General features: G+C 43.9%; 1 long non-coding RNA gene across 1 annotated transcript; it reads left to right on the top strand.

The window, feature by feature from the left end:
• The first annotated feature begins 1,196 nt into the window (after positions 1-1,196).
• Positions 1,197-13,962, top strand: LOC119454976 (uncharacterized). The gene is made up of 5 exons (XR_005192695.2): positions 1,197-1,637; positions 4,299-4,380; positions 7,438-7,624; positions 10,168-10,381; positions 13,767-13,962. It is a non-coding gene; the product is annotated as an uncharacterized LOC119454976 (long non-coding RNA).
• The last annotated feature ends 3,399 nt before the right edge of the window (positions 13,963-17,361 follow it).

The following is a 17,361-nucleotide window of genomic DNA, read 5'->3' as shown; positions in this document are numbered from 1 at the left end:
TCGAGCGGATCGCCGCCAGAACACCGCGCCTGATCATACACCGCGTGTATACAACCCACGGAAACAGCAATAGTGTTTCTTCGTATATCGTGTCGAGTTGCGGCGGCGATTGGCATGCAAACCTACGGCTGCTCGATCGAGAAGCACAAGGTTGGGCAAATGACGCCGAACTGCGGCAATCAAGAAGACGCGCTCCACTGCAACATAGACGGTCCTGAATATTTCTTGTCTGAAAAAAAAAAGTTTTGGCGCTCATCGTTGCACTCTTCTTGCTCATATTTTGCAGAACGATCGTATTTTGGGGTCTGCTTCCTTTAGTATAACACTTACCGGAGTTATCTGCCTGGTTTTTAAGGAAAAAAAATGCAAATTTGCCTTCACTTATGGAAACGCGAGCTGTTCCAGCGACGGCGCTAACATAAAGTTGTGTCGCCGCCTGCCGGCGGCTGCAGAAAGCAGCCGGTCAGCCCGGTTAGCCGCGTGTTCTAGGAGCGGGCAACAGGCGGCAAACCACCTTAACCAGCTGCTTTCTGCAGCTTCCGGCAGGCGGCGACACAAGTTTATGCGAGCTTGTCGGTGGATCAGCTCGCATCGCCATAAATGAAGGCAAATTTGAATTTTTTTTCTTACAAACCAGGCAGTTAACTGCGGTAAGTGTTATACTAAATGAAGCAGACTCAAAATGCGATCATTCTGCAAAATTTGAGCAAGAAGAGTGCAGCGGTGAGCGCACAATCCTTTTTCGAACCGGCGCTGCGAAATATTCCGGACCCTACAAGAAAGGCTGTCGGCTCGCTTGCTCGTTGAAAGAGGATTTTAAGTCTCATTGTAAGCGTTTACCTTACAGACGAAAGGTCCGAGCAAAACTTACGCAAAATGAATGAGAACTGGCGTTAGAAAACGCCAAAATAAACAAAAATTTAGTACCGAAAGCCTACAGTTCGGACTGAACCTGGATACCAAAATAGCCCCTCCACCCCTCCAATACTGATTGCATAGTGTACAATCAATATTGCATGGTGCACCGATAGACTAAGATATCACGTTGCTTTTACATTGAGCGTTAGAGCATTATTCTGAGCTGTTCCTGACACCATCCACAAAAGTGAATTAGGAGGTGATATTTTGAAATCGAAACTGAAACCTGTTCAGGCACCGCAACCGTAGTGTCGCCACTATCGCTGTTTACAGACATGGCGTCGTGTTATGCTGCGTGCGTATCTCTGTGGTGATGCAGTCGTCGTTTAGTGACTTTTTCTTTTACTATCTCGTGATGTCGCTTTTATATTGCGCTCATTAACGAAGGAGGAACTTCTGGGCCGGATATGATGCGTCATACGGGAGGAACTAATTCAACAGCAACCTACTGCAACACAACCTCAGTGATCCCTTTGTTTGATTTGCGGACGGACGTGATTCGTAGTGTTGGAGGATACCGTCTTCAAATGCTTCCGCACAACATTGAAAAGCAGTGCCGAAGTTCCTTCTCGACAACGCGCTCTGTGGCGAGGAGAAATGCTTTGAAGTCCGGGCACATCGGGAAGTCGGCACATTGCCCCAAGACCAACGGACGCCCAGCAATCGGCAGCGCGGCACATCGCCACAAGACGGACGGACGCGTGTTTTTCGTGCCAAAGGTAGGTAGCCGTGCATGCTATCCTTTTTACGTTGCGCGTTATCATTGCTATATGCATTGTTTCCCTGGAAATCGAACAGCGTGGTACCGAATGCGGTTGCAGTGGCGTTGAATCTGCTTGCGCACTACGTTTGTAGAGATTAGTCGCTACTAATACGCGCTGGTAGTGAGATAAAGCCCGTTTCACATGGTGCGATTTTGTCTGCGAATTCGCACGTGCGAATTCGCAGCTGCGGAAAATAGGCTGCTGGACCCTTCGTGCGTGCGTTTTTTCGATGTTCGGCGTGCTGAACTTCTCTGCGAAAAACGCAGATGCGTTGGTGGCCACTGTAGCGGTGGAATCAGACGACCAATAGGAGGCGGCTCGCTCATACGTTATCGCCAGTCAGAATGCTTAACGAGTATGCGAAAAACGCAGCTGCCGTAGATCCATGTGAAACGGAATTGCGAATTTCGCATCTGCGGAAATCGTAGCTGCGAAAAACGCACTGCAAAATCGCACCATGTGAAACGGGCTTTAGACGTGCGCACTACCACTCGTAAAATTTTCCCAGTATTAGACGCAAAGATATTCCGCCGGCAAGATGATCACCGTGCATTTTAAATTTGCGGTTTGCATTAAACGCTGTATTGACTCGTAACGAAGCCGAAACGTCGGTATGAATACGTCCGAGCTACAGCGCGAAAAAGTATCTGCAGCCACCGCGGTGTTCTGCGAACCAAGAGTCGATACCGTAAGACAAATTACGTTGCATTTAGAAGTGTTTGTTTTGCGGCGCATTTTGTTTGTACGGAGCCGTGATGAGTGTGCACGGTTGCACTTTTAATTATCGGCGTTTAAGGAATAGATTCAAACGATTATATGTGTAGCGTGACACGGAAGTTGATAGCTGATGCATATTGAGAGAACTTCGTATTACAGTATCCTCGGCGGATTTACGCAGTTACAGAAAATGCTTCTCTTTAATTACGTTTTTCCAGATTTCATTTTGCACTGAAAAGGGCTGTTAAACCGAGGTAGTTCGTACAGGACTGCAAGAAAACTGTGCCTGAAATACACAGCTGTGTTCTCGTTCTATTTGCGTAGTAGTTTTCCGTTCATTTTACAAGTGTGGGACAAATGCAATGGCAAATTGTTGGCTTGCGAGCCTGAGTGGTGGTTTGCAGTGGTTATCGGCGGAACACTGTAGAACAGTTGCCATTTCTTTCTTAATAAATGTATGCACTGATTTGTACAAGCTTTATTTTTTTTTATTAGAGAGACTGTTTGAATGTGAAAATTTCGATTCTGTGCAACAGGTCCAAAGGCATTTCATCACACTGTCAATATGGAAGAGGCAATAATGTTCTAATTGCATATTTTATATCAAGCTGTTTATAAAATACGGCACATGTTGGCTTCGAATGGGCAGTAAGCTTCCTGCACTGTATGTGTGCCCATGCCTTGAAGGTACACCTGAGCTTGAGATTATTAGTTGCCATTTGGTGCACTACGTAGATTGTGGAAGACGTCTGCTGCTTTCTTTATGTGGCGATGGGTTCATAAAGAAACCATTTACATGCATTTCGCTTGTTCTTAGAGTGAAATAATGACTTCATATCACTGTCAGGAATTATAAAGCACCTGCTCTACTTCCTCTGATAGTGGTGTCGTAAATTTGAATTTTCACCTGCATGGAGCAAGAAAGTGGGCAGAGTTGTGTGATCTAGAACTTGTCGCACATTATATATGTGGTTAGGCATTATGTATGTGGTCAAGCATGCTTAGAATTAAACCGCCACCTGACGTGGTTGCTTAGTGGCTATAGTGTTGGGCTGCGAAGCACGAGGCCGCAGGATCAAATCCCGGCTACGGCAGCCGCATTTCGGTGGGGGGAAAATGTAAAACACACCCGTGCACTTAAATTTAGGTGCCCGTTAAAAGAACCTCAGGTGGTCCAAATTATTCCTGAGTCCCTCACTACGGCGTGCCTGATAATCAGATGGTGGTTTTGACATTTAAAACCCCCATAATTGTTTTTTGAATTAAACTGCTTTGAATCCAAGGCAGGTCAGCTGGAATTGCCTTGGCATAACACATCACTACTGCCACACTCAGAGCAAGCATGCTGTAGCTGGTACTACTTTGTCGGACGTAAACAGACCTGTGGAAAGCATAAATACATTAAAAAAAACTGCAAGTTTCCGAAAAGTTCCAGAAATTCAACATGCATAATACCAAAGGTGGCTTAGCAGATTTTTTGAACTGTCACTGTGAATAGAACATCACATGGAAAGAAATTTATTGTACACTTATTACACTTCAGGGGTAACACCTCAATAACTTCAGAAACACATTTCCTTCCTAAAATCTCAGACTGTGGAGTAGCTACTTTAATGTGTCAGTAGGTGCACCTCATTAGTGGGATCAGTTGGGGTCCTTTCAGTCTTTATTTGCTCATAATAAACTTATCAGCTGATTGGTAGATAATTCGCAAGTGCTAAAATAGTCCTTGTGTTTGTCACAGTGTCATCTCTTATTCAGTGCAATAGTTGTCTGTGTGAAACTGTATGCTTTTGTATTAAATAACGTCTAAATTGACTAGCATCTGTTGTGTCACTCGACATAGTTTTAGAGCCTGTCCTGTATTTCTGTACTTTCAGAAAACCTGTTTTTTTTCAGCCTCTTCCTCTGCAGATGACGTTGGTGATTAATATCTGGAAGCAGCACTGACATATGCCTGAGTGAAGAGACATATAAGTAGGTAAGTCTAGGCTTTGTTGTTAAATCATTTTGGCGTTATCGTAGCTGTAAAATAGATTTATGGAATTTCAGTGTGACATCTCGTGTGGTCGGGCTGAATGAATTGCAACTGTGATGCATAAACAAGGGAAGTAAGGCATGTTGTTGGGCTAGTCAGTTCATAGATTCAGCAAAAATTTTTAAACTGCGCAAAGAAGACACAATGTGAACAGAAACGTGTGTGAGCTTCAATGTTTCTGTTCACGTCTTGTCGTCGCGCAGTTTAAAAATTTTCTTGAAACAGGGGAACAGGCACAAGTACTGATTTGGAATGAAAAACTTACTGAATGTACAAAATATATCTACCATAAGAATTCAAATGCAACCAATTCTGAAACTACTTGAAAGTGGTTCATTTCCAGGTTTAGCTGCACTTGTAACCGCGGTCTAATTTAGACTCTAAAACATGCACTTGAGACTACTGCATGCTTAGAAACCAGCTACAGTGTGATTACATGTTGCACATCCATGTAATTATGCGTAACAAATATTCCTGTTCGCATTTCAATTTATGCTATAACTGAGTAAACTCAAGAAATAGTGTGCATATGCTTTTGTCAGTAACTTCCATCTGTTATGTGTGCCTCATTGTCCTGTACAGTAGATATTATGTATGCTTTTGCAAGAGTCAATGAAGTTGCTACTTATTGCAAAGCTAGAAGTAGGTGTGGCTCACATTGTTTTTCGCTGTTGTTGCTTTGAGTGTTACATATGGCTGTACATTATTCCGTGGCATTGTCAGTCTGTTAACTATTCGGTGGCATCTCAAATAAATGCTAGACTATTGATAGGTGTAGTATAAATGAAGGTTTCACTGGCAGGCACACAGAAAGTTGATGCTTTCTGAGGCATAAAATGTCTGTGCACCTACACCTGCAATCTTTCATTGTTTTTTTGCATGAGAAGTGGAACACACGAAGAAGATATTCCTCTTATTGTGTTCAACTTGGTGCCATGGTACCATGAATTTATACTAGCCAGTCCAAATATTATTTGTTTTTGTTAATGTAATCTTTGACACATGCCAAGAGAACTAAATTGTGGTTTTTCGCATTACAACTTTTTTTAGAACAAACACTGACCGCTTATGATAATGTCAAAAGCAATGAGGAAAACCAACCGTATCGTCTGGCATGCTCACAGAACGCACTACAGATACAAGTGTTTAACCTGAAATAACATCTTTTTTTATAGACAAAGTTATACCGTCCTGGCACACATCTTTGGCTGTTGCTATACATTGTTACAATTAATTTGTTTCGCTTTGGGATTTTTCAGGAACCTGGTGCTATTAAACAGTGGACGACAAGCACATTTATTAAAGGGCAGCTAAATGGCTACCATACCCATTTTTACATTGTTTTTGGGCTGTCTCGCTCTGTCATTAACATTCCCTAGTTTCGCTAGCCATTTAGCAGCTCTTGTACTAAATGCACATGCACTCAACTGTTTAGTAGCGCCAGGTTTCTGAAAAATGCAAAAACCAAAAAAGTTTAGAGGTGCACTGGATAGCAAAAGTCATAGACAAGTGTGTCAGTGTGGTTTCAATAAGCTGATCAAAACGAAGCGATGGTATATATCGATAAAAACTTGTAACTGTAGTGCCATCTGTCCACATATGAAGGAATTCATTTTTTTTATTTGCCAATGTACTAAAGTGTTTACCAATGCACGGATCACCAATCCTAAAGCTCCACTTATCTGTAATCTGTAGAGTCAACTCGACCCATTTCAGCATCGAATAAGAGCACATTCAGAATGGGGATGGCAGCTACATTGAAGCAATGAAGGCACAAAAAGCACTATCTGGTGTGCGTCTTTTTTTTTTTTACTGTGCTCACATAATGTAGCACCTTTGGCCTATATAGCTTCTACAGCTTAATGGAATAGAATATATAACACATGCACTGCAATCGACTACATTTTTGGTGCAAAAGAAAGTCATGCTAGCAACTAATGAATGCAACCTTTAGGTTGCAGGCGACAAACCTTCACGAGGTTGGCCACCCAAGTTAGTTCCTTGTGCTCGTTGCCGAAGGCCTGCTCAAACAGTCACTGCAGAGGCAGATGTGTGCTGAATGGCAGGGGGTGCCACCATTAACAAGATAAAGGTTGCTGCAGGACCGTACATCACAGCCTTTCACACAACTTAAAAAGCACAGCAAGCAGACATCAACTTTGTCTATTCTGCACCAAACTAGGTAGCATTTACCAGGAATGCCACAAGTGTAAAATGTAAAAAAAATGGTAAAGTGTTGTCAAATGCAGAGCTTACATTATATATCACATTGGATTATTCTGTGGAAGAAGCTACATAGGCTAAACAGGCAGATGTGCGAATGAGGCTGCGTGAGCACAGTAACAAAGTGAAGATAACGGCACCAAATGGTTTGTTGTTCCTTCAATTCATAAAATGTGGCTGCCGTTCCTGTTTTGAAAGTACCGTATTCTAGGTAGAAATGGGTGTGAGTTGACTCAACAGAATGAGTGGATTGTCAGGGCTGGTCACGTATGTATTAGCAAATATTTTGTGTTTTTAAAAAAAATCGGAATTCCTGCATATGAGCTGAGATTACCGTGCAAGCGTCAGCATTTTTTTTTGCAATTGTTTGCTGTTGTACTAATGATTACACTTATACATGTATTCTCTGACGCACAAGCCGAAGTACAAGATGGGGTACCGGGAAATAAAAGTTCTTGAATGTTAGCAATATGTCTGGTTGTGTTCATACGCTTTATGTTGACCTCGCCTGTATACACTATACTAGTATTTCAAGTGCTTCCATGTCCGAAGCTATTGAGCTATACAAGAGAATGTGTATGTTGGGTGAATAATTCTGCAGTTACAGTTATATCTTGAGAATGTGTTAGTTTGAACTGTGAAACTTGTCATCAGCACAAAAAAGGGCTTGGGGGTTTTTCAGAAATCGAAGGACCTAACCTACAAAATATTTTTATACAAATGTGCTTTAGTGTTATGAGTATCGGTCAAAGAAATAACACTTCATATCTATTGCAGGTGCAGATTGGTGTAGGCTTTGTGCTGCCTTATAACAGTGGCAGTATATTTAAAGTGTGCAATAGATGTGGGCCTGTGGACACCAGCAGAAGCTGGGGAACGACGCCTGACTGGGCAGGCCTGCCGCACAGTTTGGATTCAACCAGAAAACTTGCGGCAACACCGGAGAAAGTGGCTGCTGTGAAGAGTAAGTGAACAGTTACCTGAATTTTACCTGAGTTACCTGAATCATTTACATTCACTACTGTATATCAGAAAGTTATCTGGATGAGTAGCGTTGACACAGCAAAGAGAAATGCCTAACAATGATTGATGCTAGTGCCTACGGTTTATTGTCTTAAAGACAAGTGAGATTTTCAGCACCTTATGTTCCTTGAAAAGTGTAATGTAGACTTGACATGTTCGATCATAGTTTTCCATGCTGCAGCATTCATCCTAATGCTCTTGAAAAAATGTTTCTGAGTAAAATTAATTTGGTTCTGACACAGCTTGGCAAATTGTGTGGTCTGAAAAGAAGCTATTTAAACCACTGTCTTTCCAATGTGGTGACGGTGGTGATCTATTTGTTATACTCTGCAACATTCAGAGCCATGCGATTTCCTAAGCACACCTGTCTTATTGAAATTTGTGACATGTGTCCTATCAGTACTTTTGGCTTACTTGCAGCGATTTCATTTTATTTGAGAATAGAAATGAAGAAAGAATTACTACACAAAGAAAGCACCTTGTACATTAGTCGCATGTCAGTTATAAAATGGATATCTGTATTTGTCGTGATAAGCCTGCGATAAATTATGCCTGTTGTCGACGCCAAACAAAAGCAAGGCACTGAGGCATCATACAAAGTTTCAGCACTCGCCTCCAGCTTGGATTAGAGCAGATGACTACACAGTGTGACTGTAACTAGCCTTTTCCTTTCTGTGCAATTTCAATTTCTTTGTAAATCTAACTGCCAGTAACTCTTTCTTTAGCACCCACAAACAGTCTCCCACAATTTCCATTTGCTGCAAGAATATGTTTATTAGAAATAAACGAGCATAACAGATTGCTTTGTTTTATTTTGAGACACTTCCTTAGGCTACTTTACATTGAAGATGTATTGCAGGTCAGCTTATCAAAAAAACAATATGGTGTTTGAACAGTGATACACAAAGACATTGATTGGAAATGATGCATTGTGGACAGCACAGAAAATCAAGGACTAAGGAAACAACACAAAATTGTTGCTGTCTAAACTGAAGGTTTATTTAGAAAGCCTTGGTGAATATGACGGCCTTGATATAAATGAAGAAAATTTCTTAAAGGGCCCCTAAACATAACATCTGACCGTTATTTCAAAGAAATGTGCGCATGATGTAGAGAATGCCATGACCATAGTCTGGTGAATGCGGCAGTGCTATGTGCTGTGGGAATGCCACAAATAAAAAAAAACTCATGTACTGCTCCCCTGGCCTTTCTGGCACTGCCTCCGTGCATCACGATGTCAACAGGGTGCTCCAGGTGACCTCGGCGTTAGGAGCAAATGCTGTCGACCAGTCAATCATCGAGGAAGGACAGAACCGACATGACGAGAGCCAATTTTGTGTTCTGAGAATGCCGGAGGGGGTCGCCCATTGTGCAACACTGAAGCGTTTGTGAAGGTTCCATTAAGCAATCTTAATGGGGAGAGTGATTAGGGGCAGACAATGGAGGAACCTTACTTCTGCCGTGCAATGCAATTCGTAGCTTTAGCTGCACTTTGTAGTGTAGTATGAGGGCACGAGTAACGAGTGTAGCGAAGGAGTGAGAAACAGTGATGGCTTATCAGCGGTTTATCAAATGCCTTTACTTGTGCTATTACTGGAGCGCTATGTCAAAAAATTCTTGCAGCTTACGTTCATGTGCACTACAGTTCTCGCTTATAACAATCGCAGATATAACGAATTATTGGTTTAAAATGACCGCATTTTATTGCATTTATTATTTTCTGACCATGCCTGTTCAAACTGCGTCCACATATAATGAACATACTCAATAGCACCGTACTGTTAAAACAAACATGTCAAATCCGATCGCAGTAAAAGGAGGGTGCACACCAAGTTCTGAAGTTTGCAATTGCGACGGGACTTGGCGCATCCTCTGCACCAGTTTAGTCATGACGATGATTTAACTGCGAAGATGAGTGAGTGCTGCACGTGGATTTCAGAAATCACAAGGAAATTCACTCTTTTTCAACCGTGCAAGGGTAATCATGCTTTCAAGGCATTTCTCCAGTGTTCTTCAGAACGAGGCCGTGCAGTGTATAATGGTATTGGCCTTTGGAAACTGGCGCACATGGCTCCCTCAGGTCACGTGTTCTCTGTTATCAGTGTGACACTGCTTACAATCTCGGAGGCCACGATGGCACTCGTTTTTGCACTGTTCTCTGCGTGGTACGGCGCCTATTTGAACCAATTTTTTGCTTTCTCCATCAATTTACTTATTTCAAGGTTAAACTATATAAACTATGACTGCTTGCTGCCCACAAGGTGGGGAAATTTTATTAGTTTAATATCCTTTACAGAAAGGTTAATTTCGTGGTAAGAGTGGGTTTAACCCGATTTTTATAATGCTTGTTCGAGGTGCAGGAATGGGAAATTATGGGATTTTATCAGAAATCAAAGGGACCTAACCTATACAATATTGTTTTATGCAAGTGTGTTTTAGGGTTACGATTACTGGTAAAAAAAATATACTTTCTATCTGTTGCAGGTGCAGATTGGTGTGGGATTTGTGATGCCACTCAACAAGTGGCATTACATACTAAAGTGTACCTCCGAAGCCAAGTGCGCATTAGGTCTGGCACAGCACCTGTGGACACCAACACAAGCTGGGGAAAGAAGCCCGACTGGGCCGGCCAGCCGGACTATCTCTGATGCATCTGGGAAGCTTCTGGCAACACCAGAGAAAGTGGCTGCTGTGAAGAGTAAGTGAACATTCACCTCATATAAGAAACTTGACTGTATATCTGAAAGTTATCTGGATAAGTTAACGTTGATGTACACACAATGGAAAGAAATGCCAAAGCAAGAATGATGGGAGTGCCTATACATGTGTCTTTTTCTTAAGCCGTATATATGCACTGTCAAAGTAGCATAGGATAATATCAAGATATTGGTTTCTTGCGAAAACTGTCTGCAGTTTCCCCTATAATCGGTTTCAATGACAAGCAATCAAGAAAGTCAGCTGGCAACATGTGCCTTATTTGCGCATAAAGATGAGGAAAGAATTACTACACAAAGAAAACACCTCGCACATTATTGACATGTACGCTATGACATGGATAGTTGAGCTTGACCTGTGTGCAGCTTCCTATAAATTTTCATGCCTGTCATCAGTGCCCTAAAAAAATCAAGGTGCTAGGCATCATGCATAGTTCTAGAACTCGCGGCCAGCCTGGATTAGAACGGATGACAACATAGTGTGGCTGTAACGCCTAGTTTTTCTGCGCAGTTTCAATTGCTTTATGAATGAAGTGCCAGTAACTCTTGTACTGCCATCAACAGTCTGCTGCAAATACCGTTTGTTGCTAAAAAGGTTTTTAGGAACAAACGAGCATAAGAGATTGCTCTGTATATTAAGATGCTTCCTTAGGCTTTTTTACATTGAAGATGTAGGCTAGCTTAGCAAGGAAGCTATATGGGGTTTCAAAAGAACACTAAAACATTGGTTGCCATCATTGCAGCTAAATAAAGCATGGAAACCAGCCATGACTACGGCTTGTACATTCAAAAAATTTTATGCCTACTTCGCTAATGCTAAAGTTACGACCCGCTTCCTTGCCCACTGCATGAAATACAGACTGCGAGCAACAGGCTAACGGTAGCAGATGACAGAACTAGCACTTTGCAGGTCTCCTGCATTCGTTGGAGACATCTTAGGTTAGCAGCGCGACGATCTACATGGAAACCAGAGAAGGGATAGGAAAGAGTGCTGACTTACAACAATTTTATTGCGCACATAACCAAGGTTTAAACACCACGCTAAGGCACAAAAGAAAAAACAGAAAGGTAGCACGTATTCAGGACTCGGCTTCCAACATAGATATGCAAATCATGTGGTTAAATATTGCACTTCTTTATCGCACAGTGACAATGAAGGGGCACTGACACAGCGCTCCTCAGATTTGTGAATTTCGAGCGCTTCAATAATTTCTCTAGGATGTTTGTTTTTGTTGCGACTGAAAATTTATGCGCTATCAAATAAGGGTTTGCAACGCTGGTCTCTGCAATGAATACCAAGATGACCAGAAACAGAGTTGAAAACGTGATTATTATGCTCCTTTAATCGTTCATTGAGGCAGCGTCCCGTCTGACCAATGTATTCGCGGCCGCAGGAAAGAGGAATGTTGTAAACAACACCTACAGCGCACGTGACAAAGCGGTTATTATGGTTGGTTCTGCAGCAATTTTTTTTTCTTTCTTAAGGATTACAGTTGACCTGCCTGCTTAAGCGTGACAGCTTATGTGGTGCCAAAAACACAACATCGTCACCAGCACGCCGACCAACTTTCTTGATATTATGGGACGTGTGGATGTAAGGGATGACGCTGACTTTCTTCCTGGACGTGGAAGAATCTGAGTTGCTAGCTTTTTATTGCTTTTGCAAGCTTCCGGTTACTGACGTCAGCAGACTGCCTGGGTCGCCCGATTGCTCAAGTCTCCGGGCCTGTTTCCCGAAACTGGTTTCCATTAAGTGGTGACAGGACTTTGAAAGGGAATTAGTGAAGCATAGGCTAACGATTCCTTGCTGAGCTTTGAATGGGCTGAGTTAAAAGGTAAAAGAGCTTTGCAAGCTTTGGGTTCATACATCCAGCACAGCTGGTTGTTCCTAAAAATGAGTCAGGTCTAAAAACCTAATCGAGTCGGCAACTGGCAGCTCATGGGTTAACACAAATGTATGAAGACATTCTTTAAACAGCGATAAAGCATCACAGCAGCTAGTGTCGACAGTGTCGGCGTCAGTATCTAAAAGAACCAAAAAATCATCTACAAACCTAAAAACATTTTCCACGAAAGACGCAAGGAGTTTGGAAAGTGCACAGCCGTGAGTAGCTAGCAAGATGTCACTCAGCATGGGCGCTATGCAAGAACCGATGCAAACCCTGCCCCTTTGTAGATACGTCTTCCCGCCGAATAAAAGCTAGCAATCCAGATTCTGCCACTTCCAGGAAGAGAGTCACTGTCATCCCTTACGTCCACACGTTGTCCCATACTCTCAAGAAGTTGGTCCGCGTGCTGGTGTCGATGTTGTGTTTTCGGCACCACATAAGCTGTCATGTTTATGCAGGCAGGTCAACTGCAATCCTAAAGAAAGAAAAAGTTGCTGCAGAACCAACCATAATAGCCGCTTTGTCACGTGCGCTGTACGTGTTGTTTACAACATTCCTCTTTCCTGCGGCCGCGAATACATTAGTCAGATGGGACGCTGTCTCAATGAACAATTAAAGGAGCATAATAATCATGTTTTCAACTCCGTTTCTGGTCATCTGGATATTCATTGCATAGACCACCGTTGCAAACCCTTATTTGATAGCGCACAAATTATCAGTCGCAACAAAAGCAAACATACCAGAGAAATTATTGAAGTGCTCGAAATTCACAAATCTGAGGAGCGCTGTGTCAGTGCCCCTTCATTGTGACTGTGCGATAAAGAAGTGCAATATTTAACCACATGATTTGCATATTGTATGTTGGAAGCCGAGTCCTGAATACGTGCTACCTTTCTGTTTTTTCTTTTGTGCCTTAGCGTGGTATTTAAACCTTGATTACGTGCACAATAAAATTGTAAGTCAGCGCTCTTTCCTATCCATTCTCTCGCTTCTATGTAGATCGTCGCGCTGTTAACCAAAGATGAAACTTTACCAACATGCCCGTTAAGCCACCCTTGCGTTAGAGACAGTCTAGCCAAGTTGTGGCTCTCGAAATCTGAGAGAAATTTGGGTGGTTGAAGAGCAGACAAATTATGCGAAATCGGAAGCAATAAATCCGCCTGACGGTGCTTCGAATGCAGCTGCCGTTTGACTAAACTTTGCAGTAAAGCCAAACTCCTGATGAGAAGAGGCGTAGCTTTGGCAAACACCTACTAAAATCCCATGCGACTCAGCAAAACAGTGTGATGCATGTGCACACATTCTTACTGAAAATAAATCTGCTCTGCCATGTGTGCTGGGTAGCATATTTGTGTGTAATCTATGCTGCATTGTATTATTTGAAACTTGTTGAATCTTTTGCAGCAGATTTCCTACATTCAGTTATTACTACAAATGGTTTCAATAACAATTTATTTCTATATTTATTGCACTCTTTTAGACTGCCTGGAGAAGTACATCGGGGAACATCCGATGGGGCCACCAGCACCACCTCCAGAGCACCACCTTGCTTCTGTAACGAAGCACCTTTGGAGCTTCACAGAAGCGGGCGCGAGGGCAAGCGAGTATGGAAGACGTGAATCGCCTTAACCTATTGCATTTTTTCAATAAAGTGTGAAGATATAAAACATATTATGGTGCTATACATTGATTCCTTATGGCATCAAAATGTAGCGGCATACTTGGCCACATGTAGATACAGACTGCACACTTTGCAAGACTCAAGAACGCATGAAGATAGCCCATCATGAGCTTCCTAAGTGCAATGGCTGCTCCTTCGATTCATTACACAACTTGCATTTGACCTGATGTGCCCACTGGTATACCCGGCATTCCACCCGTCGCCCGGCATTCCACCCGTCGCCCGGCATTCCACCCATCACCCGGCATTCCACCCATCACCCGGCATTCCACCCATCACCCAGCATGCCCACTGCCCAGCATGCCCATTACCATAATCCACCGTGATGATGGATGATGGATTCCATCATGCCCAGCATCGGGCAAATTTTCAATAGGGTGGGACTTGATTTTCTTGAAATTTACAAAGTTTTCAGCAGTAGGATAATCGCGAAGCTGCCTCCATGCTTTGTTCTGCTGCCTACGTGCATTCCGGCATTGTTCGTTCCACCATGGAACACGACGTTTGCTAGAAAGTCCACTTGTTTGGGGAATACACTTAGAGGCTGCATCAATTATGAATTTAGTAAAATACTTGACGGCACCATCAATTCCGAGCGATGAAATGTCAGCCCACGAGAACTTACTGGTAAGTGTTTGGAATTTATCCCAGACCGCTGCATCGGCCTTCCACCGGGGGGCATGTGGTGGAGACTCGTATTGTCTTGTTGCTCTCAGCAGTACTGGGAAATGGTCGTTCCCATAAGGGTTTTTTATAACTTCCCATTCAAGTTCTGAAAATAGAGACGGGGAAGCTATGCTAAGATCAATAGAAGAAAAGGTTCTATTTGCGATACAGTAAAATGTAGGTTCCTTCTTATTCAGGAGACACGCACCAGAGGAAAAAAGAAATTGTTCAACAAGACGGCCTCGCGCATCGATACGAGAGTCGCCCCACAGACTGCTGTGTGCATTGAAATCGCCAAGAACAAGATAAGGTTCTGGCAATTCGTCTATAAAGGACTGAAATTCATGTTTGTGTAAGTGGTAATGTGGGGTTATGTAAAGCGAGCAAATGGTGATGAGTTCGTTCAGAAGGCCAAGTCGAACTGCCACTGCTTCAAGGGGCGTTTGTAGCTGCAAACGTTGACATGCTATGCTTTTGTGAACTACAATGGCAACACCGCCTGATGATGCGAGAGCATCATCGCGATCTTTACGAAACGTAACATACTGTCGGAGAAAATTTGTATGTTTCGATTTTAAGTGCGTTTCCTGTACACACAGCACTTTTGGATTGTGTTGGTAAAGAAGTTCTTGGACATCTTCGAGGTTCCTAAGAAGGCCTCTGACGTTCCATTGAATGATTTGTGTAGCCATAATGAAAGTAAAATGGTGCTGTGTGTACTAAAAAGGAAATGTTTATTTAGATTACAGAGCCCTTTCCAGGCCCCGTAACTCGGGATTTGTCTTTTCTGAAGCGGTCGAGGGAGCCTCGCCGCTCCTTAGGCGCTTGGTGCGCCGTCGGGATGGGTGTAGTGTCCATTGCCTCTTGTGAGGCGCCGGACACGCGCTCTTGCGAGCGAGATGTTTCGCGAGAAAGTCTCGCCGCGAAGGACGAGATATTTGCGCCCACCAGCCCGGAGGTCGATGGGGCTGCCTTTGGGCCTGAGCTGTGCCGGCTGTTGCCAGCGCTAGAAGTGGCCGGTGAGGGCGAGGCAGCCTTGACTGCACCCACCGTGGGAGCTGCTGGCGGGCCTGCGGGTTTACTACGCGTAGCGCAGGCTGCCACCGAGGACTGTGGCGGTGCCGGCAACCCTGAGGTAACCGGACCTGTTTGCTGGTTGGGTGGAGTGGACCTAGCTCCTTCCACCCTGGCGGCAGGAGCCACAAGCGACAGCTCGCTACGCGCGGGCTGGGCAGGTGGCAGTAGCCGCTGCGAAGCTGCCTCTTGACGCGCCGCATCAGCATAAGTGGTTGTGTGGAATGGTGAGCACCTTTTGCGTGCTTCCCTGAATGATATGTTTTCACGGACTTTCAGTGTTATATTTTCCTTTTCTTTTTTCCAACTTGGACAAGACCGGGAGTACGCTGGATGCTCACCATCGCAATTAACGCAGTGAGGTGTGGCCTTGCAATTGTCTGAGGCATGACCTTGTACTCCACACTTAGCACAGGTGAGTCAACCACGGCAGCTCTGCGAGCCATGTCCGAATCTTTGACATTGGTAGCATCGCCTAGGATTTGGTATGTAAGGTCTTACGGCTATCTTTGTGTAACCTGTTTTAATGCTTTGTGGCAAAATGCTCAATTCGTAGGTGAGTATCAGGTGTTTCGTGGGAATGTCTTTGTTATCCCGTCTCATAACAATGCGCTGCACATTCGTGACGTTCTGCTCCTTCCATCCTTCTAACAATTCGGTTTCAGATAGGTCGATGAGGTCTGCTTCGGATACTACCCCCCGTACTGTGTTCATGGACCGATGCGGTGAAACAGTAACTGGGACATCACCAAAAGTAACAAGCTTGCTGAGTCTATTGTATTGGTCTTTATCACGTAGCTCAAGCAGAAGGTCTCCGCTTGGCATTTTGGTGACCTTGTAGCCAGGACTTAATGTGTTGGTTAAGCTTGTAGCAACGACAAATGGGTATATGGTTCTTGCTAGTTTTTCTGCTCTTTCGCTATGCACTACTTGAAATCGCGAAAAAATGTCTTTAGGTCGAGTGAACATGTTGAAAATCTCATCGGTGCGTCCCCTCTTGTGAGGGAGACGATCAAGAAGTCGAGGAAAAGCTGGCGTTCCCATAACAGTTTAGTGTTGTTCGGCAGCAATGGCAGCCACCCACCATGGAGTCCAACAAGGGGACGCTGCAGCACTTGTAAGGCTGCAGGCACCAGCCGTACATTGCCGCTATAACCTTATATAAAAACCCAAGAGAGGGCACCTACACAAGGTTAACCCAAGCCGCCTATGAAAAGTGTGGAAGTAACAGAAGAGGTGACAGGACAGTGAGGACAGAGAAATAGAGAAGAAAGAGATCGGAGAGGGGGACAGGAAAAGGCGACCGCCGATTTCCCCCGGGTGGGTCAGTCCGGGGGTGCAGTGTACGTGAAGCAGAGGCCAAAGGAGTGTGTTGCCTCTGCCGAGGGGCCATAAAGGTCCAAACACCCGGCTTCAGCTCAACTCCCAGGATCCCCTTTTCCCCGGACACGGCTAAGCCGCGCACGGCTACACGCGGAAGGGTCCAACCCTCATGTGCTCGGGTACGTGGTGTCGCAACACTACCAGGAAAACTGGCCACTGCATTAATGATCGTGCAAGAAAACATGCGCTTTCAATAAGAAGTAACGGTATTGCTCATTTGTATGCATTGTCGAGCTTGTATGGGCACTCCACGGGAGATCAAGATTCTTGG

This window comes from Dermacentor silvarum, chromosome 6 (genome assembly GCF_013339745.2).
Source record: "Dermacentor silvarum isolate Dsil-2018 chromosome 6, BIME_Dsil_1.4, whole genome shotgun sequence".
Lineage (NCBI taxonomy): Eukaryota > Metazoa > Arthropoda > Arachnida > Ixodida > Ixodidae > Dermacentor > Dermacentor silvarum.
The sequence above is the reverse complement of the archived record's forward strand: the minus strand, read 5'-3'. Positions and strand labels throughout refer to the sequence as shown.